The sequence below is a fragment of the Aquarana catesbeiana genome, linkage group LG06 (genome assembly GCF_042186555.1).
Source record: "Aquarana catesbeiana isolate 2022-GZ linkage group LG06, ASM4218655v1, whole genome shotgun sequence".
Taxonomy (NCBI): Eukaryota; Metazoa; Chordata; class Amphibia; order Anura; family Ranidae; genus Aquarana; species Aquarana catesbeiana.
This window is the reverse complement of record NC_133329.1, coordinates 120910665-120932967: the sequence shown is the minus strand read 5'-3', so window position 1 is coordinate 120932967 and position 22303 is coordinate 120910665. Positions and strand designations below refer to the sequence as shown.

Sequence of the window (22303 nt, the reverse complement as noted above, 5' to 3'; positions counted from 1 at the left end):
CATTGAAAGGGGGCACTTTTCCCGCTGACGATAATCTAATGGGTCCTTATCCACTGACCACAAGTAAGCGGATATTACTCCACTCACCAACAGGATAGGGAACCTTACATTTTCACTGTCTGTTTTCTTTACTGGCCATTATTATTTCTTTATTTTTATTATCATTACTAATAATTTTTGTCATATAGTACAGGATTGGGTATCAAATTTGGGAAGTATTTCACATGTGTTATTCTTTTTTACATTCTTATATCTACAACATACTGTGCCTGGTAATGAACCATGAGGTGTATATATTATAAATACTAGAATAGGCCTTCCTGAACATTATTTCATGGGTTCTTCCATGAAAAAAAAGGTTGAGAAAGGTTGCTGTAGACTGTGAGAGCTGATTGAAACTGGCAGGATAACTTCACTCTCATGGGAAAAAAATATTGCAAATAAAAAAAAAAAATTATAGCATGTACAATTGCGACACAAGCCATATTGTAATTTTATGTTAGAAAAATGACCATTCCTTTTCAGTCTGCAGCATTGGAATTTTCTGTAATTTTCTGCTTGTGTGATTGGCTCACTGATTTTTCCAGAAGTCTGCACAAAGATACGATTTAGATTTCAGGGATCCTCAGCAACAAAAATGTCATTTCTTCTGAGATGCCCCTAAAGGGTTACGAATTTCTAAAGGAATCTAGACTCTGCCACTCTCCTCATTAGAACCCTGCAACTGCATCAGCTGATCAAAAATGAAAAAGTCACTCCCATTGAGAACCAGTCCTGCACAAGACCTGATCTAACAAAGACCTATTCCTTTAGAGCAGTTAAGGTAGGTCTCTACAACAACACATGTTAAAATTCCTGCAATGGTCACCCAGAGGGGAATGTTTTTTTTTTCTCAACAAAAGTGGAGTTACTCTTTTCTATAAAAGGAAAATTAACAGATATAAAAATGCTGGAGGTGTCATCTATGGGAAAGCTTTAGCATCTTCCAGATAACTTCAGGTTTACAATACAGAACAACTGGTAAAACACGTTTTACCACTTGTTGTGCCACCCTTTCTCGATCCAGCACGGTGCCCATCTGTATCTCTTCTCTCCCCTTTTCCTAGTCACACAAGAGACTCAGGCAGCAGCGAAAGCCATTGACACCTGCTGCTATTAGTCAAATCCTGTGAGAAGGGAGTGGGGGCGTGGCCAAACCACTCTGTGTATGTCTATGGATTCACACAGCCTGGCTCAGGAGCATGCCCGCACATGTGTCCCTATAGCACGGAACTTGCTATGGGGCACGCTTGGGAGAGAAGGAGAGGAGAACGCCGGTAAGGAACAACAGAAGAGGAGGTAAGGGGCTGCTCTGTGCAATACCATATGCACAGAGCAGGTAAGTAAAACACTGGATATTTTAATTTACAAATAAAATAGCCTTTACAACCGATTGAAGTCAAGATAAAAAATTGTCCAATGAGTTTAAATAGTCTAGAAATATGTGCACTTGGAGCTTATTTTAATTGATTGTGAACTGCAGCAGCATTGAAGCAAAAGGTTCTTCACATCCATCTGCATGGTGGATTGAAGCGATCAATAGCTAAAGTGAATAGGATGAATTCCGCACTGGTTTATAAAAAGGGAATCTCTCTGCTGGAGAAAGGCTTGTTTCTCAAAATTTGGTTACTTAAAGTACCAAGTCATGCAAATAACAGACTTGAGCTAATATATTATTGGTAGTTTGAGGAATCTTTTGAGCAATAGTCAACATTCATAAAGAAGGCATGACCTTGGCCATGACGATAGATGATCAGGTATCTCAGGAGGAACAGTTTACATAAACCTAAACTCTTTTATATGTATAGCTAACAATCATATAAAGAGTATAGTTCTATAAAACAATTTGGGACATTTTGATATTAAAGAGACTTTAACAAAAAATACTTTTATAAGGTATAAAGTTCAGGAACTTGGAGGTCCCTACACATACCTGCAGCAGCTATTAATCAGAAAAACCTTTGGCACTTTCTGACAGCATTAAAGCTTGCTCACATCCTCCTCCCTCACACTTCTATTGACCAGTGAGGCAGTAGAACATATAGGTCTCCTTCCCATCCCCCACCCAGTGAAAAGAGAAGCACCAACCTGAAAAGCCCATCTTTATGTCACTCTTCTCTCTTCTGATTAGCATGCTGCTTGCACTGCAGCACAACTTATGAGCTTGCTGTGCAGTTTTCCCTCCCACAGTCTGAGTTCTGTTGCACTGTAGAGGGACTACAAGAGGCTGATGGCAAGTCAAATGCAGGCTGTTACACTGCTTGCAATTAGGAAAAATACATGTATTGATATAATGTATTTTTATTATTTATTGCTGTGTTAATGAATATAGAGCTAAATGAACTTATGTATTTTATATTTGCCTGGAGTTCAGTTTTAATCTGGTATTCTCATGCATTAAAGTGGTTGTAACCCTAGAAAAAAAAAATCTTGTTCCTTTAAAGCAGGATATACAGCATAGTGCTTGTATGGGGTAATTTGTCCCTCTCTATGCTTTAAAATACCTGGTTGATCCTGTTCATGTGTCCCCCAGTGTGCTGACCACGGTAATTATGGCTGCTGATCAATGATGCCGCGGTCAGTTTACGTTCCTCCATCATCCCGCAGTCTCCCCCTTCCTCCCTGCCTGTCAGCTCGGCAGTCTGCGTGTGAGCCATCTCCTCCCTGCCCCTCTCCTCCGGCTGCTTTGGCTGTAAAATCATCAATCCCAAATTCTGGAAGCCCCTCTGTTACAGAAAGATATACTTTGCAGTATCTTTTTATTAATTTTTTTTTTATTATTATTATGCAGCAAAATACCTTATTTCAGAGCACTTCTAGGAGTTGGGATTTGTGACTTTACAACCACTTTAAAAAAAAATGTAGGTTAGGTTTCTGAGCTTTCAGCTTCCCATCTGACTCTGTATATCCTTTAGGAATTACCTTGGTACATCTGTATGAAATAAACCTCAAGCTAGTAAGTTAAAGTTTTATAAAGGCAGCTTGTGAATTAACCATTGTATTTGATATCACATAATGCTGGTCACACACATGGCAATTTTGGAAGATGAATGAAAGAAGAATTACATGGAATTGAATGGTTCACATTAGTCTATCAGAAATTCATTTGAACTAACACTATAGTAGTTTTAACCGATTTCTATAATGTGACCAAGTGCCCTCCAAAATTGAAAGTGGATCTACTATGCACTGTGTTGTGTGCAATGGCTAGTTGGTATCATGATTAGAAATTGTTTCACGTTACAAAAAATATTACGGGTCTAAAACTCATGCACCATTATTTTATTTATTTATTTATTCTTCCAAATAGTGCATTTAACACAAAATGCACAAAAATACAAATAGCCCTCAACTTTTGTACATTTCATGATTTTGTCCCTTGGCTGATATGTGACTTTAAAAAGTAATTTGTCTTCTCATGAGCAAATGGTCAGCAAACGGATAAATTGGCCTCACTGCTACAGCCTAATGACCTACTAATGTCTTACATTCCTCCACACACATCTTTTTCACCTCGTTATGTTAAGTAACAAGCATCCGTCCATTATATTTATGTTACTATGCTGTCAAGGGTTTACCTCCCCAGGTCTCCAGCCTCATTGTTAATGTGAATCTAGTTTTAAAATTCAGTGAGAAATGGATCAGTCACGTCTCCTACAGTGCATCCTATTCTTTATAGAGAAATTGTTCTGCATTTTAATGAATAAACATTTTTACTTATTATTATTACGTTTGCCTGCAAATCATTTTTTACACGTCTACATACTTATGTATTACTTTAATGATTATACTACAGATTATTGATTTCAATCTTAAGAGTATCTAAACCCAAGAGCAAAAGTGTAATATAATGCAGTTTACTTGTCCATAGATGTGATGGCTGCATTATCTTTTTTTTTTTCGTCTTTATTTTTACCTGGTAATCCAGCTAGTTATACATTTCCTGCCCTAGCATGACAAAGATCACTTACAGTACTGTGCCTATGGAGTGGCAGTGTTGTTAACGCAGGATAGGGTCTGTTTTAAGACTACAGAACAACTACCACCCTTCTAACATAACATAGGAGGGAGGTGTTCTGTAGTCAATCGAGAAAACTGGAAGTAATGAGAAGTCATAACAGTCAGCAGAAGCATGGAGCACAGGAAGTTATCAGCTCACAAGATTTCTGCCAGGATCAAGGGGTATTTGTTAGCAGTTAGAGATATAACAACTTTTTTTCAAAGGTATATTAAATGGACCAAAAGGGGGACAATACAAAAAATAATAATTTTTAGTCTTTACATATAACTTTAATTGAAGGATAAGCCTTCTATAAAGTACGTTGTTTTGAATGGGGAGGGTTAACACATCAAAACCATTTCCTTACTATATTTCTAATCTAGAATCCAAAATTTGAATGGCAAACCAGCAAAATAGCATGTAATATTTTTCTATAAAGACATAGGCAAGTTAAGCCCATAAGTGTTTAGGGAAGGTGTAAGATGATTCTGTCAGGGTCGTAGATATTAACAAAAATCCAGCACAAGTTCTAACCCTCATTCCATTCAAAATTTAAGAAATGTTGCGAGCAGAAGAATTAAATTTAACCTTAACACTTTCATACATGTTGTATGTCTAACTATACTAAAATGATCCACAGCTTGATTCTGTTGCAAGCTTTAAAACCCCATAAGATGACACTTCACAGTCTGCTATGAGGTTCTGGACCATGCTTGTAACAGAATCAAGTTGGAAACTACCCAAGATGGAGACATGATTTCTGGTGGGGAACCGCAGAGCCTACTCAACACAACTCAGTGAGGTTATCAAAGATGACCTTTGTGGATAGAGTGCTGTTGCTCTGGTGCAAAAAACAGTTGCAGCTCGGTCATTCCAAGAAGATTTTTTTTTGGTGAAAAATTGGAACATTTTAGCAAACTACTGTGGGACAGGCACACTTAAACATTTGTATGATTTTTAGGGTTCAACCGGCTTCAAATGGCACCTAAGAGTCATTAAACATTTTCTTAACTATCCTGGACCTACTACTGCCAAACAATGGCACCTCCAAAAACTAAGAACATATTACAGAATGATAAACAAAGAAATCTGTATCCTAACACTAGCATTGCATACAAATGGAAACAAAATGTTGAAATATTTTTCTAAACGTTTATTACTATTTCTTTAACTGGTTGTTGTTCTCTTTAAAGTGTTACTAAACCGCCAACAGTCAAATCAGTCTGTATATGCAGTAAAGCATGCTTGTTCTACTCACTGTGGAACCTAAGGGGTTAATGTTCTGCATTGTGTAAAAAGGCTGCTTGATCTTCTATGCACAGATCCTCCCCTCCCTGTACTGTCCCCCTGGACAAGTCCGGATAAGACAGAGCCTTTGGAGTCAGGCTGCACATGCTCAGTTTGGTATGTATTGCTAGAGCGATTTTTTTTTTCTTGGGAGAGTGCATGTTATCAGCACAGGGCCAATCGGCACTGTCCAGACATGTCCAGACAGAGGGTCAGGGGTCCTACAGCCTCATAGGACAGCTCAGTGCAGTATGAGAACTCATCCTACAAGTTTCACCAGGAACTGATAGAAATCACAAGACTGCCATATACTGCTGATGAGAAAAGGTATTTAGCAGTTTATAATTACTATAATAACTGCATTTCCATGTTCTGTGTACTGTGGGAGCCCAGATATTGGGAATGCGGGGTCCTGGGTTTAGTAACACTTTAAGAAAACATAGATTGATCCTAGTAACGAATACAGTGACAGCTGTCAGTGACAGCTGTCAGTGACATTGTTTTATTTATAAATAAAGCCATATCCTTGGCAAAGCTTTGTTTAGCAACAAAGCCATGTGAATACACTACCATGTATATACCATAGTGATCATTGGCTTTGTTGGTAAACGATGGTAATTAATGGTAGTGTTTCTTCTCCCTGTGCAGCTTACCATTTCTCCGGGGGTGTCCTGTAGAAAACAATAAAACTATTGTAAATGTACCAGAGACTATATAACCTAAGAGCCTACATTTTTTTATACAAACTTCCCATAAGTACATCTCCCTCCCTTTCCCCTGATAGCACTGAGGATCCCATTCATGACCGCCTCTTTCTTGATCATTATCTCCATTTGATTCTTCAGCATCAAGAGATAAGCATTTTTTTACTGAGAACATATAATTCCTGAATGGAATCTGTGCCCTCTATATAGACATTTGACATAGTACAGGAGCCTGATGCAGGAATGCTTTGTTTCTGGAAATGCAGTTTTCCCACAGATGACCACTATGCTATATAATCGCCCGGTGGGGCTTTTGACTTGTTTACTTGCTAAAATGGCAGGCCCAACCCCGGAGGAATACAGTTTAAATTAATTAAAATACTATTACAGTTTTACAGTAAGGCAGCTATATTATGATGCACGAATCTTCACCTAGCAACAGTAAGTAATAATTAAATTATTGCACCCTAAAGAGAAACTATAATAGTTTTTGGCCAGTTTTATTTTTAATGTTTAGACATTTATAAACTAATGTTTTGTGTTCTTTTTTAATATTTGTTGTAAAATCTTTATTTTGCAAATTAACTATGGATAAATATGAGTCCATGATATAGTGTTTGTAGAACACGCTTTCTAAGAGGAAAGTCCAACACACAGATCAATGGGACAGACTGGTACCTCTAGTAGGAGAGAAGGAGGGCGCGTTTGATTTCCCAGTTGCGTGTATTTAATCTGATAGTCACAACATGGGTTATTCAGGCAGGGCCACTAATGGGATGTAGAGCCAGCCCTCCTATACCAGGCCCAGACCCCATCAGTTTAGCAGGGGACAGAGAGGAGACTCTTTAATTACCTTTGGGTGCAGGCAGAGTAATCCCGCATCTTTCAGCAATTAAAGAAAAGTTCCCTGGGTCCCATCAGCTCAGCTAGGGGGCTGGGGGTAGAGAGGTGACTATTCAATCATTCTTGGGTGCAGGGATAGTAATCCTCTGTGCCGTGACTCCCAACAATTTAAATTGAAGTTCTGACTTTCCCTGGTAGATTGATATAGAAAAAGAAGATAGACTTTTGATTTCATTGTCAGGAGCTTCACAGAGCCCCATGATTTCTAATGGCAATCCAGCTTTCAGCTCTGTTGACAAAATAGTAGTTGTTTTCTGAAAGCTTTCTGAATCTAGCCTCACTGTCCCACCAGCTGGCTTAAATTTTTTTATTCAATATTTATATCACAAATTTTAATTGAACTGGTTTGAAAGAAAAAAAAAATGTTTTCCTTTAAGTCTTAAACTAATTATTACATTCGAGGAACATTATAATTTTCCTTTTGGAAAGAACTAAGTGTGTTGACTTTAATTATATTTATACCATAAATAGATTTATTATTTTTTTATATCATACAGTTTTTAAACTCAACATTGCAATTGCTTAGAGGAAACATATAGCCTACATAGCCTATAGCCAGTTTAGATAATCAATATCTACATTTCTGGTCTCTGCTGGCAGACTGACAAATGGAATTAAAATATATCTCCCACTTGCACTAAGTGATATGTCTACATCACATTCAGGAAATTCTTCATCTTGAAGAAATTAATGCAGAGGTATTTTTAAAACCCTCAGTAATGGCCACTGCCAAGCACTTATCCATTGCACATTTCCGCCCAATACTGGGTTTCTACCAATTCATAGACGGCTTTTTACTTCCATAACAAATATGAACAATCCTTCCTCTACCTGGCTGGGTAATTCAGCAAGAAAGGTAAATAATTCAGCAAGGGAGCCTAATCTTATTCAGACATTTTTGAAGGAAGCTTAAAACCTATGTCAGGTCATTATTGCTGTCTATATCCCTATCACTTACATCTAAGATGGAGTAAATGAGCTTTATAGCAAGCCCTTACTGACCTCTGTAACCACAGGAAATGTGGAGCAAATAATACTCAAAGTTTACATCAGGAGCACTAAAGTCATCCAAGTCATTCTCAGCAGCTCAGCTCCCCCTACTCCCCACTCTCAACAGTAACTCAGCTGCCTTCCAGCCCTTTCCTCTCTCTTGTAAACACATAGCAGGCCTTTTGGGAGAATGAGGCAAGAAGAGCTAAGCTGCTGAGAGAACGATTAGCGCTTTTGCTGTGATCTTTAAGAATGAACTGCTCCACAGTGCCTTCCGTTACAGAGGTCAGTGAGGGCTTTTAAATAAAATACTTAAATATAAGTAAACACATTAGGGTTGATTTACTAAAACTGGGAAGTGCAAAATCTGGTTCACCTGTGCATGTTAGCGAATCAGCTTCTAACTTTAGCTTGTTCAATAAAGTGTTACTAAACCCACAACAGTAAATCAGTCTGTATATGCAGTAAAGCCTGCTTGTTATCCTCTGCGTTGTTTCAAAAGGCTGTTTGATCCTGTCTTCCCTGATCCTCCTCTTCTTCCACCATCCCCAATCCATCTCCTGACAAGATAGAGCCTTTGGAGTCACTCTGCACATGCTCAGTTTGGTGTGTATTGCTAGAGAGTTATATATATATATTTTGCTATATACTGCCGATGAGAAAAGGTATTTAACATTTTATATTTACTGAAATAATTGTATTTCTGTGTTCTGTGTACTGTGGGAGACCAGATATAGTGAATGCAGGGTCCTGGGTTTAGAGTTGAGGAGGAAAATAAAATTGGAAGCTGATTAGTTTCTATGCAGAGCTGCACCAGATTTTGCATGCTCCAGTTTTAGTAAATCAACCCCGTTGCCTGGACAAAGGTTCACTTTTGAGCCCAAAGTGGTGTAAAGAGAGAACATAACTTTGTATACAAACAGGCTACTTATTACTTGAAAATAAAACAAAATGTTTGACTTTAACATGACATGAAAAAAGGGAGAGCTGGGCTTTTTGCAGCACATCATTACTGAGATACATTTCACTAACTTTATAAAGCTGACTGAGCACTGTAGAGTAAATTGTTAGAATGTCATTGTTCATGCAGGTCTGCTTTAACTGATACACCAATACACTGGAGATTGGCTATTTACTATCTACCTTCAGTTGAAAACAAGATGGCAATGAATAATCTGTTCCCCACTGTGTAAACATGCTTTGATTTTTTTTTTGATACTTGTATTCTGTCATGCTTGCTTCAGTAACTGTAGAAAGTTATGAACATATATTACTCTAAACTGTCCAAATCTGAAAGTAAATGAAAGAGAATTTGCAGCTAAAGTGAACGGCCGTCTGTCCAATTATCTGCCTCTAAGCTCATCTTTGCCCACACATACTTTGTACAATATTTGCTGGAAACAGTTGGAATCTACTGAGTTGTGCATAAATGAGAGTCAGCCAGCGGTGAATTGTTATAGGGCGAAACGGACATTTGCTTGAGATAAAACTCCAGGGGAAAACATGGAGATACTTAAAAGTTCTGCACTTTGTTGCTGTTTAAAACAAGCCATTTTAAGCTTTGCATGTCTTTGCACTTTTTTTTCCAGAAGGGGATTAGCAATGGTAGCATTTGTATTGCATTCAGGAGAGATTTCCTTATGTGTTATCCCATTAATCTGATGGGGTGGGCTCATAAACTGAAGATAACTCATGGCCCAACAGCACAGTAAAGTGCATATCTGAGCCCTAGAACAAAAATAAATATATTGCAGCTTACTAGTCCTTAAATGTGGTGGCTGCATTAGTTTTCTTTTCCATTTTTTTCCCTTATCATGGGGATCCTGCTACTATCACACATCCAGACCTATGGTGAGCATTCTTACTCACTGTACTGTATATATGGAGCAGCAGCATTTAAGCAGGGCCCTGTTTCACCGCCGGCAATGCTCATGCCAGCCAGGGGGACCTCCCATCTTTCTCCTGCAACGGGTATGTGGTGGGGTACCATACACCTTAGAATGGAGGAACTCCGCCATCTTGATTACTTACATCCTCCCAGCCAAAGGCCCACCTCCAGAAATAAATGAAAGTCCACACAATTAGTGTTCTTAACGCTTTACTGTAACGTGAACACAGTGTAAGGTTCTTTCCTAATAGAGAAGTATACTTCTTCCTCTTTCCATCAGACATTGGCATTACTGTATGGTCCAAATGCAAATTTATATGGGGATGCCAACCAGCACTTTAATTTTCCTAAGTTGTAGGTTCCCTGAGATGGATCATCTACTGGGGCCTACCCTGAAGGGCATACTCCCCCTAAAACTGTAACCTACTTAATGATGTTCTGCAGGATATCACTTCCCATCAACCTCTCTGCTCTAGTTCTTCCAGCCCAAGCTTATAAAGGAGAAAGCTAGCCCAACCCATAGCACCCTATGGGCAAGGTTTCCTTAAAAGGGGTACTAACCCCTGCTTACAACCTTTGCTCTACTGATTTGGAGTAAAAACACCTCTCCCTTTACTCACCTCCATTACATGGAGGGTGATTTTCGACAATCCACTAAAGAGAACTGGGAAGGCTGATTGTGAAAAAAGGTTTGAGAGATCTGTCAAGAACACAAAAAGGTACACAGTTAAGGACGCTGGATTTCTGTCAGGATCCATAGCCATTTTTCTGTAATTGCAGACAATGGCTGAAGAAAAAACAAATACAGCCAACATATCTAAGAAATATATTACATTTTTGTTTGTGGGTTAAATACAATTTAATTTGCTGATGATGCCTGTGTATTGTCATCCTTGCCAAAGAAAGTGGAATTGATTTATAAAATATGCATTTCAGGAGAAGGCTGGCAAACCCAAGGCAGACTTGTCTGAACCATGGGACAGACATACAGGGGTTGATTGACTAAAGGCAAATAGACTCCAGAGCTTAGTAAATGAGCAGAAGCTCTGTTGACTTCCATCATCCAATCATGTGTAAGCAAAAATGCTGCTTTTTCAATTTTCCTTGCACTTGTACATAGTTGGGTACTCTTTGCAAAGTGAAGCTTTACCTCATTTACTATGCTCTTTACAAAGTGCACAGTCTATTTACCTTTAGTAAATCAACCCATATACTCAAACCTGGAAATGTGAGTGGTGAAGAGAAAGGCTGACATTAACACTATACACTCAGGGTTCTATTTATCAATGTTTTCACCCAAGATTCACCCATTTTTCTAATTTAAACACATGGGGGAAATGGGTGAATCTTGGGTGAAAGGTATGTGAATTTTAGATGAAAACATTGACAAATAGCCCTTTAGTATTTAATAGAATTATGAAATAATGTGCACCTAGACCAGAGGGCTGAGCATATAGGCTGTGATCATGTCTTCCAGACACAGCTATGATACCCCTGCTGGAAATGTGAAAATGTATTAATCCATCCAAAAATTGTTTTTTGTAGACACAGGTGTCATGGTGGTGTAATGTAAAAAAAATGTAAATGATGATGTCTGATTTCTGGAAACTGCAGCAAAATGTGAATAGAAAGTATCTTTACCATATATAAAGTGTATGCAGTCCATATATTGAAGAATGTTATCTTTGTAGCATCATGCATTTGTGTTTTCAGGATGCTCACTGCTTTTTGCCTCAGAGATACTTTTCCCATTCATTTTATATGACGAGCCTGCCAGTTACAGTACTGTGCAATGGACTTCTTGTAGAAAGGTGACAACACTAACTTGGCTTCACCTGGCCATTTACATTCCTTTGGTGGGAAATTGGATACAGATGCACAGCATGCCTGCAATCTCACCATATTCAGTTCATGTAAATCAGTCACCCCTCCACCTCTAGTGAAAAATACCAAAGAGAAGTGTGTTACTTCAGAGAGCACCAACATCACAGGCCAGTGGCGATGCGATGCACTGGGCCTTCTCCACAACCACAGCCCTGCAGTTATGGAAACAATCTGACCATGTTGCGGGACCATGAAAAAAGGACATTTTTAACAGAAAATTAAATGTGAAACCATTGCACCATTATATTGAGACATGCCTCCACAATACCCTGCATGGTCATATGAAGGCAGGGTTTACATATACTTCAAGTATAACTTCTCTTTCAAAAACAATGAAAATTGAACCCAGTTGCTTTTATAGTGAGGGCCCAAAAGTGTGTCTCTCTGAGTCGGAACTTGATTTTCTTCCTTGTCTCAATACATTGATGATAGCATTTTCTCTCAGACAAGATGAGGAGGAGGGAGGGGGGTGACACTAATGATGCTACTGCTGTATCTATTAATGTACAGTATCGGTGGTTGCTTCTTTAAAAGGTGTTAGATGATGACATCCATCTCTCATGAACAGGGTTGGATTTCTGCATAGCCAGCATAAGTTGTCATATAAGGAGAAATAAGATGCCACTACTGATCCTCATTATTTTCCTGCATAGTTTGTGTAATTTTGGCTGGGGGTTTGCCACTACTATGGGTTCCAGGCCGTTCCTGCAGGTTTAAGATTCAGGTCCAGGCTAATGTTATGTGTAGATTGAGCTTGGAGAATTTTCTTTTTAAAACCACAATGCACTGCATGGCCTTTGAACTATGCTCAAAATCCATAGGAGGTTTTGGATTAACCAGGGATTTTGGATTAACGGGCCCCCTACCTATATAAAAGGTGGTATTTGTGAAAATTGTATTGTTTCTTGACAATATGCATAGCTTTAAGGATACTCCAAACATGTTGTTTAAAGTATTGTGTATTTTAAATGTTTCAAATGTTTCATTGTACAGTATTTATTTTTAGATTTTTTTTTTTCTTTATTTTTTTCACATTGATATGTGTCCCCCTTGGCATTGCCCTGCAACTCATGTCCTTTTTTGACAGCCATTTGTTTATCAGCCCTAAACGTGGTCAGATCTTACTAACAATGTTTGAATTCTATAAAATTCAATGGAATTTACAATTAAGTTTTACTTAGCTGAATTTCAAACAGATTTGCTGAATCTTTCTCAAATAGAACGCATGAATATTCACTCATTCCTAGCCATGATATTGTCACTGTGAAAATTAAAGCCTGTGTCAACTTTATCTTAGGCTTGTGCCGATAGGCAAATGCAATTTAATTTCAGTTGCAATCTATTTGCATTTGATATTAGTTTAAGAATTATTCAAAATTCACTGACAGGTACATTTGACCCACAGATTACTTCCTTCTGACCTGCATGTGATCTAATTCTTAGCTACATCAACCTGCTTCAAGCTGTTTTACCATCCCATATACTTATATAAGGAAAGAGCTGTTCTTATGGGCCCCAATCATAGCCTATCAATTGGAATACGATGGGTGGGGGGGGGGGGCACAAAAAAGTTAGCCTGGGAGGGAAGGAAGCATACTGTAATTTTCAAACATTAGCAGGGTAGAATTCCATCATGCAGCAATGAGCTCAAACAAAAAGCATAATTTCAATTGGAACATGAAGTAGAGTGTCTTTTTTTTTATTTTGATCTACTTCAACACCAGTCCCTCTTTAAGGGCCCTTTCAAGATGGGTGGACTGATCGGGTCTGCGTGTAAGGTTTTCAGTCTCCACCATGGAGCGGCAGGTGTCAGCGTTGAAATCCGCCGACATCCAGTCCTGTCCGCTAAAAACAGAAGGATGGAGATCCATTCCTCATCCATCTGGCGGATCAGATGGCAGTCAGATATAAGGTGGTCCATTTACATCCGACCGCTCATAGAGGAGAGCAGGCTGTGTCTGTGTCCGCTCTGCAAAAGCAGAGCGGACACAGAGCAGCCATCTATCTGCTCAGTGGGGATCAATGGACAGATTCCATGCTCAGCAGGCAGACTCCAATGGAGCCCGACCCATGTGTAAGGGGCCTTAAGAGTCATATATATATATATATATATATATATATATATATATATATATATATATATATATATATATATGTATATAACATCCCTAATATCCCATAACAAAGTTGAGCTCTGGGCTTCTTTTTACATGTATACCAATTTCTTCTTCTCTACTGTGCTGAAAAAAAGACCATTGTTAACAGAGCTCAATAGATCAAGCCAAGATTCACACAACTGAATGCTTCAAACTCATGATCCACCCCCCCACTTCTATCTCCACCTTATTGTACAGCTCTATAAAAGTTTTACAAAAGTGAGAGGTGGATTAAACTTGCCTTATACCAAAAACGTTCCATTTTAGCATACAGCTAGTGGTCAGTGTGTAGCAGCATTGATAAGCGGTGGACTTGAGTTTTACAATGGAAGACACTATTTAAATTTTTTTTTACTTTATTGAAAGTGTACATACTGCAAACTCTAGTTTTCTTCACGCTGCAGCTGCAGAAAATTAAACATTGTGGTGTGAACAGTGCACATAGAAAAAACAAAATTTCCAGTGCAAAAAAATGCCAGTCACTGTAGTTTGTGTGAGCAAAGAGAAAAGGGGCAAGGACTTTTTTCCAGAAAACCCATAATACTTTGAGTTTTTTTGTCACAGGTATACCCCTGTGATCATTTTTTTTTTGTAAATCAAATCTGATATAAATAGCAAAAAAAGACATAAAACATCCATTTATACACATAGAAATTTGTAAATATATACAATATTATTGACCAGTTAATGAGTGGAGGTGTATTTTAATTTGTTTATGATGGTTTGTTGTATGTGTATGTTGTTCCTTTTTTGTGTGTGCATTTGATTGTTATGTGCACTGTCAATTTAAAGATTTCTTTTTTGTTGTTTTTTCTTTTTTTTTTATGTTCTTTCTTTTCATGGAAAAGACATAAAGTAAGGAGGGGCCATTATTTGGCAAAGTATCAGGTCCAGGATAGTTGAAGGAATTTTACCTCCTAACTCTCAGGATTTAACGTCCATTGTTACCCCTAAAAAAGCAAAAAAATAGCTTTTCTAATGTTCACAAATGCATTTCACCAAAATCATGAAATTTAACCGGAATCTCCTGATTTATCAAAATTTCGGTAAAATTATATATCTCAATCCTCTCAGGTCTGTGCCAAAAATTTCTGGTTAACTTTACCAGATCTTTATGATGCGAGTGTCTTTTCTAAACTATTTCTAATTATTCTAAACCAGATGGAAAACATGTGCAATATCTTCTCATTATTGATATCACCCTACAATGCAGGACTGCTGTCAAAGGGGAAACCAACAGGCATTCATCAAAATTAGAACTAGAGCCATGAGTATGGTAGCAGTTGCTGCTGTTTTAGAGCTGTAACTACGGGGGTTGATTTACTAAAGGCAAATAAACTGCGCACTCTGCAAGTGCAGTTGCTCCAGAGCTTAGTAAATAAGGTAAAGGTTCACTTTGCAAAGAATACCCAATCGAATGCAAGGAAAAAAAAAACGCAATTGTGCTTGCACATGATTGGATGATGGAAGTCAGTGGAGCTTCTGCTCATTTACTAAGCTCTGGAGCAACTGCTCTGGTAGAGTGCAACTTTGCAAAGTGCACAGTCTATTTGCCTTTAATAAATCAACCCCAATGTGTGATGGGGTCCCATAGCAAAACAATTAAAGCGGAGTTCTGCTTAAAGAAAAAAAAAATAACAGTCAGCAGCTACAAATACTGCAGCTGCTGACTTTTAATAATCGGATGCTTACCTGTCCCAGGATCCAGCGATGCGGGCATACAAAGCCCCGCTTGTCTCCCCCTCCTCTCTGCGGCGCCGGCATTGTTACTGTGGGTGCCCGGCTGTGGCTTCACAGCCGGGCACCCACTGTGCATGCACGAGCCGTGCCACATGCCGTGACTGGCCAGGCAATCATCTGGGACCTGTGACGTGTCCCAGATAATTGCAGAGAGGGAGGGGGAAGAGGTGATCTCCCTTCTGGTGCCGCAGTGCACCGGGAGAAAGTGGGAGCCAAAAAGAGGGTCCAAGCCCCCCCCCCAAAAAAAATTACATGCCAAATGCAGCATGTCAGGGGGTCACCTCCCTTAAAGCGGAAGTTCCATTTTTGGGTGGAACGCCGCTTTAAGGTGTCCTTTGTCTTTCTAAGCTCCAGATAAAAAGTCCTCTAGTGATACAGAGTACTAACTGTTTTGACAGCAATCATATAGAGGTTCCCATACTTTATATATGGCAATTTTACCTGTAGCAATAACTCTCGGTGGAGCTGCTGGTTTAAGCGGGTCTGTTACCTTCACTCTGCTTTCCTCTGTTTCACCAGCACCGGGTCTAGGGGTTCCGTTGAGTTTACCTCTGGACGACACACGCACCAACACTGGAGTACGTTTTCAATGCTTTATTAAACACTTGACTTAGGAAATAACAGGAAAGAGGCGGAAAGGAAACTGCAGAAGAAACTCAAACATCTTCTTGTAGGGTTCTTTTAACAAATGTTCGGGTAGAATTCAGATATTGTATGGAATGCGCTCCCCTCGTGGGACACACTCCTTGCATGCCTGGATAGGCCTCTCTCACCAGCCTAGCAGCCAGTACGTAGCACGAATCAAAGTCTCTGCCACAGACTTGCTTGGGAACAAAATCTGTATGATCCTCTGCCACAGGATGTATCAGATTTTCTGTAATGAATGTCAGTCACAGTGCCTGAACCTTTAAGCCAACCCGGCAACACTATGCTGTATAGTTACTTTCGGATACGTCCTCCAACCGAGTCACCAGGCCCCTCTATAGACCAGCACGCTGCGTGATCCCTCCAAGACGGGTCCTCCCTGGGATCTCCTCGGTTGTCCAGCTTCGTCACACAGGACCGACAGCTCAGGACCATTCCTCGGCCGCCGTGGTAGGCCCCAGACAAGCCTCTGGACCCAGCCCTGCACCGCAGTATCATGGGCCTCCGGCTCCTTAATGCATACCTGTCGGCCAGGAGGGCCAGCAGGTGGCTGAAAACGAACCCCAAAAAATGGCGTCTGTCCCATAAATACCCTCACCCAGAATGCAACTCGGAGGACCACCTCCACCGAGTTGTCTCCGGGACAGAAGAGCATCCATACGCTTCAACACGTTGCCTTTCCAACACTAACCAGTGATAACAGCGACACCCACTGGTCAGCACGGAAACACACGCAACGTCAGCCAAGCTGGAACAGAGGCAAACTTAACCTTCCTAACGAACAAGTTACTAAATTTACCTAACATGCGGTAGATTGCAAATCTACCAGCGCTACATACCCAAAAGCATTTTCCAATGCTAACTATGCAGCTCTGGACTCCATTTGCTTTGGGGCCCCCAAAGCCATCACATGGTCTTGTTTTGCTATAATTACACTCTAGCCTGTCACCAGCACTGTTACTCAATTAAATGAAAGCAATTCAAACTCCATTACAAGGCGACTGCTTCTTTTTTCTTTCATCTATCCCCATTATGATGGCTTTTCTACATGATGGTGACATTCCATTTATTGTCAGTATACCCAAGCGTATATTAATAAGGGAAACTCTGCTGTTTTATTTATAATCTTCCCATGTTTGTTTAAATTAGCTTTTTAGAGGCACCTTTAGCATTATTAGCACGCGGTATTTAAATGCTACCCATTATTAATTTAATTATAAGTTAATTAAAGTGCCACAATTCATTTTCTTGGGCTTTTATCCTCGCTTTCAGCCAAGCCAGCATTATCTGCTAAGTAACGGTACAGCTTTGCGATGATTACATGCCAGTCATTGCCAGCACTTGCACATACATCAGCAATAAGTCATATTCCTTTATTATTTCAAAGAGCTCTTTGAATCCCTTTGTATAATTGTCCCCTTTTTTTTCTTACCTGAGGATCTGCGTTTTTGCTGCAGAGAGCTTAGGAATGCTTTCTCTGATCAGATCTGCGATTTGTTCTCAATTTTAATTTTGTTTCTTTCTTTCTTTATTTCTATAATTTTTATGTGTGTCTTTTTTCCATCTTAGAACATAAAAACTCCTTTAAGTGTTTTGAAAAAGTATAATCAGCAAGGTGAAATGTCCTAGAGAAAGAGAGGCTTGAGAATTGGTGTTTCGTCATTTAGAAACTTAAAAAGTGAACTCCTGTGAATATCAAAGACGCAAATTAATGCAGCTTTGCATTCATTAATGATTTTATTTTTATTTTTTATGTAAGCAGTGTAAGTACCTAGATTTGATTTTAATCAACTTCTTGTAGTCCACTGTAGTACAGCAAAACTCAGAATGAGAGAGGGAAAAGCAGCAGCTGTGCTGCAGTACTTAACCTGCAAACAAGGTGTGTCCTGAAAGGAGGAGAGAGCAGAGTGACAGAGAAATGAGCTGATCAATATGCTGCTTCTCATTTCACTGACCAGTCACAGACCAGTGCGGGGACAAGACCTGAAAGTTTTACTTAAAGCGGAGTTCTGCCTGCAAAAAAAAAAAATGAAAAGTCAGCAGCTACAAATACTGTAGCTGCTGACTTTTAAAATATGGACATTTACCTGTCCAGGGCGACCGCAATGTCCTCACCTGAAGCTGACCTGTCCCTCGTTTCCGGGTGGAGGCGCCGCCATCTTAAGTATGGGAATCAGGAAGTAAAGCCTTGCAGCTTCACAGTCTGTTTCTCTACTGTGCATGCGCGAGTCGCTCTGACTGGTCCCTGCTGTCTTCTGGAACCTGTGTGTCTCCCAGAAGATAGCGGGGAGGGGCCAGACATAGCGTAGACCGACGCGGATACTGCTGCGATCTTTTGCCAAAAGTGGGAGCAAATACCTGTATTAGACAGGTATCTGCTCCCCCCTGAAAGGTGCCAAATGTGACACCGGAGGAATTGAGGAACTGGATAAGCGGAAGTTCCATTTCTGGGTGGAACTCCGCTTTAAAGTAGTTTTAAGGCCAAATAAAAAAATGACATACAGTATATTATGCAGTCACTAGCATTACCCAAGCAGTCTTTGTTTTTCTGATTCCCCTCTGTAACTTTTTTTATACCTGTTGATTCTGCTGTTATTTTTAACTTCCCTTAACCGCTTGTTTACTGGGCACTTTTACCCCTTCCTGCCCAGGCCAATTTTCAGCTTTCAGCGTTGTCACACTTTGAATGACAATTACGCGGTCATGCAACACTGTACCCATATATACTCTTATTTTGTTATAAAATTTTGCAAACAGGTAATTTTTCTACTTCACTGAGGGGCACTGATGAGGTGGCACTGATAGGCACCAATAGGCTGCACTGATGGACACTGATGAGGCAAAACTGATGCGCACTGTTAGGGGGCACTGATAGGTGGCACTAATGGGAACTGATGAGGCGGCACTGGTGGGCACTGATCAGAAGGCACTGACGATGCTGCACTGATGGGTGGCACCGATAGGTGGCACTGATAGGCAGCACAGAGAGGGGGCACTGATAGGTGGCACTGATGGGCACTGATAGGTGGCACTGATGGGCACTGATAGGCACTGGTAGGTGGCACTGATAAGCAGCATTGATAAGTGGCACTGGTGGGCACTGATTAGCAGTACTGATGGGCACTGATATATGGCACTGGTGGGCACTGATTAGAAGCACTGGAGGGCACATAGAAGTAGCACTGGTGGGCACTAAGGGGACCGATGTCCCTCTAACAGAAACTGATTAACGACTTTCTTCTTTTCTTCATGCTGACAATGTGAAGAAAAAAAGAAGCCGATAATCGACTTCTGTTTACTTTACTTATCAGTTGTCAGTAGCTGACAGGTGTTCACGTGGTAGAGGGCTCGCTGTGATTGGCCCTTTACCTTGATCAGTGGTCAGCCAAGTCCCAAGGACTGGTGCCCCAGGGGCACGTCGGCAGCGTGAGAACAGGAGGATGTACATGAATACCCTCCTGGCATTTTAAGCCCACGCTGTAGCCGTCTTTCGGCTATAGCGCAAGCACTAAGTGGTTAACAGACCAAGTTGTGCAGCAAAAGTGCAAGTTAGAGGGGTGCTTACAATAGTCGGCTTTTATTCATTTAGTTAAAACTTTGATCCCAAAATAAAAAAAATTTTAAAAATTGTAATAGTTTAATAAATGTTAGCTGGAGTTCAGCTTTAATTTGTTAGTCACGTATGCAACATCCATATCTACCAGTTCTTCTAACAGTACCCTTTCCGTCTGAAGGATTACTTTGTTGCTCCTCCAAAGATATAGAAGCCACCCTAACACCGGGAAGTGTGTTAATGGGCAGATCACCAGTTTAAAATTAAGGTTTAAAAAACACTAAAAGAGAAAATAAATGCAGTCACCTCATTGAAGGATTTGTAAGCTACAATATATTACATTAATATTTCCTGGATATAATACCGCTTTAACGGCAATAGAGAAAAATTAGGTCTTAGGCAGGGGTATGCTGAGGGCAGAGCTTTATAAATCTCAGGACTGGATGGAGAAAATACAAATCCTCTGGCAGGTAAAACATCTCATTTTATATGTATTTCATCTGTGTATTTAGCTGTTTGCCTGGAGTTCAGCTTTAAATAGGATTTCACTTCCAAGAAGATTTTTTGTTGTTCAAAGAGAAGTTTAAGGTATTAAAAAAATAGATCTAAGAGAACAGCAGGATATAAATCTCTCTTATTGATCTGCTAATGCGATTTTTAAAATAAAAAATTACACCGTGGCTTTATTAGGTTTGTTGAAACAAATATGAATTTATGATATAATAGCTTTTTGTTCTACAGTGGGGATGGAAAGTATTCAGACCCCCTTAAATTTTTCACTCTTTGTTATATTGCAGCCATTTGCTAAAATCATTTAAGTTCATTTTTTTTCCTCATTAATGTACACACATCACCCCATATTGACAGAAAAACACAGAATTGTTGACATTTTTGCAGATTTATTAAAAAAGAAAAACTGAAATATCACATGGTCCTAAGTATTCAGACCCTTTGCTCAGTATTTAGTAGAAGCACCCTTTTGATCTAATACAGCCATGAGTCTTTTTTGGGAAAGATGAATCTTATTTCTCACCATCATGGAGTCCTTCAGGTGTTTTTTAGTAAACTCCATGCGGCCTTTCATGTGTCTTGCACTGAGGAGAGGCTTCCATCAGGCCACTCTGCCATAAAGCCCTGACTGGTGGAGAGCTGCAGTGATGGTTGACTTTCTACAACTTTCTCCCATCTCCCGACTGCATCTCTGGAGCTCAGCCACAGTGATCTTTGGGTTCTTCTTTACCTCCCTCACCAAGCCTCTTCTTCCCCACAAGCTCAGTTTGGCCGGACGACCAGCTCTAGGAAGGTTTCTGGTCGTCCCAAACAACTTTCATTTAAGGATTATGGAGGTCACTGTGCTCTTAGGAACCTTAAGTGCAGCAGAAATTTTTTTGTAACCTTGGCCAGATCTGTGCCTTGCCACAATTCTGTCTCGGAGCTCTTCAGGTAGTTCCTTTGACCTTATGATTCTCATTTGCTCTGACATGCACTGTGAGCTGTAAGGTCTTATATAGACAGGTGTGTGTCTTTCCTAATCAAGTCCAATCAGTATAATAAAACACAGCTGGACTCAAATGAAGGTGTAGAACCATCTCAAGGATGATCATAAGAAATGGACAGCACCTGAGTTAAATATATGAGTGTCACAGCAAAGGGTCTGAATACTTAGGACCATGTGATATTTCAGTTTTTCTTTTATAATAAATCTGCAAAAATGTCAACAATTCTGTGTTTTTCTGTCAATATGGGGTGCTGTGTATACATTAATGAGGAAAAAATTAACTTAAATGATTTTAGCAAATGGCTGCAATATAACAAAGAGTGAAAAATTTAAGGGGGTCTGAATACTTTCCATCCCCACTGTATATATTAGCATTTACATTCTGCTGCAGGTCATAGATCAACAAACCATAGATTGCCTAAGCATGAGTTATCTGACTACTATACATTGACCCAATGCACATAGGTTTTTTTTTTCTCATCAGTTTGTTTTTCTCTTATTCAACTGGAACGTTATAAAGGAACTAAGAAGTAACACGTGGGAAAAATAAGTTACAGTTGTCACAACTGCAGCTGGGCCTTGGAGAAGGGCCAAGCTGGGATCCCTCAGGCTTACAGTCGAAGATCTCTTTTATCAGAGACATGCTACTGTAGCTGTAAAGGCAGCCATATGCTGGCTAATATTGTTGCATGGTACAGCCAATTGTGAAATTATTTTTCCGTAGTACATGAATGATTTCACTGAAAGATCACCGCTGGTTAAATGATGCATTTATGTGTATTGGGAAGATCAAGACTTAGATGGGCCAGCCAAGCATAAAACACTGCACATGCACTTATTTTTTGGATGCAGTGCACTACAGTGTGTTACTGTGTGTTGTGGTGCGCTGCAAATGCATGTGCTTTGGAGGTGCGTTAGGTTACTGCATTGGGGTGCCATTGAAAATGAATGGCTCTATGTGCTAATGCATGCATTGCATAATGTGTGTGTTCCTTAAAAGTCAGCATGGTAATGAG

At 39.8% G+C, this 22303-nt stretch overlaps 1 protein-coding gene across 8 annotated transcripts in view; it reads left to right on the top strand.

The window, feature by feature from the left end:
• Positions 1–22303, top strand: part of ELFN1 (extracellular leucine rich repeat and fibronectin type III domain containing 1) — an 855107-nt gene that overhangs the window by 409591 nt on the left and 423213 nt on the right. Inside the window, exon 1 of one of the 8 annotated variants that reach the window (XM_073636733.1) lies at positions 8435–8529. The exons of the other annotated variants lie outside the window; for them this stretch is intronic. The gene's annotated coding sequence lies outside the window, so the exon portion shown is untranslated. Of the gene's footprint in view, positions 1–8434; positions 8530–22303 lie in introns of those variants that run through there. 8 annotated transcript variants of the gene reach the window in all.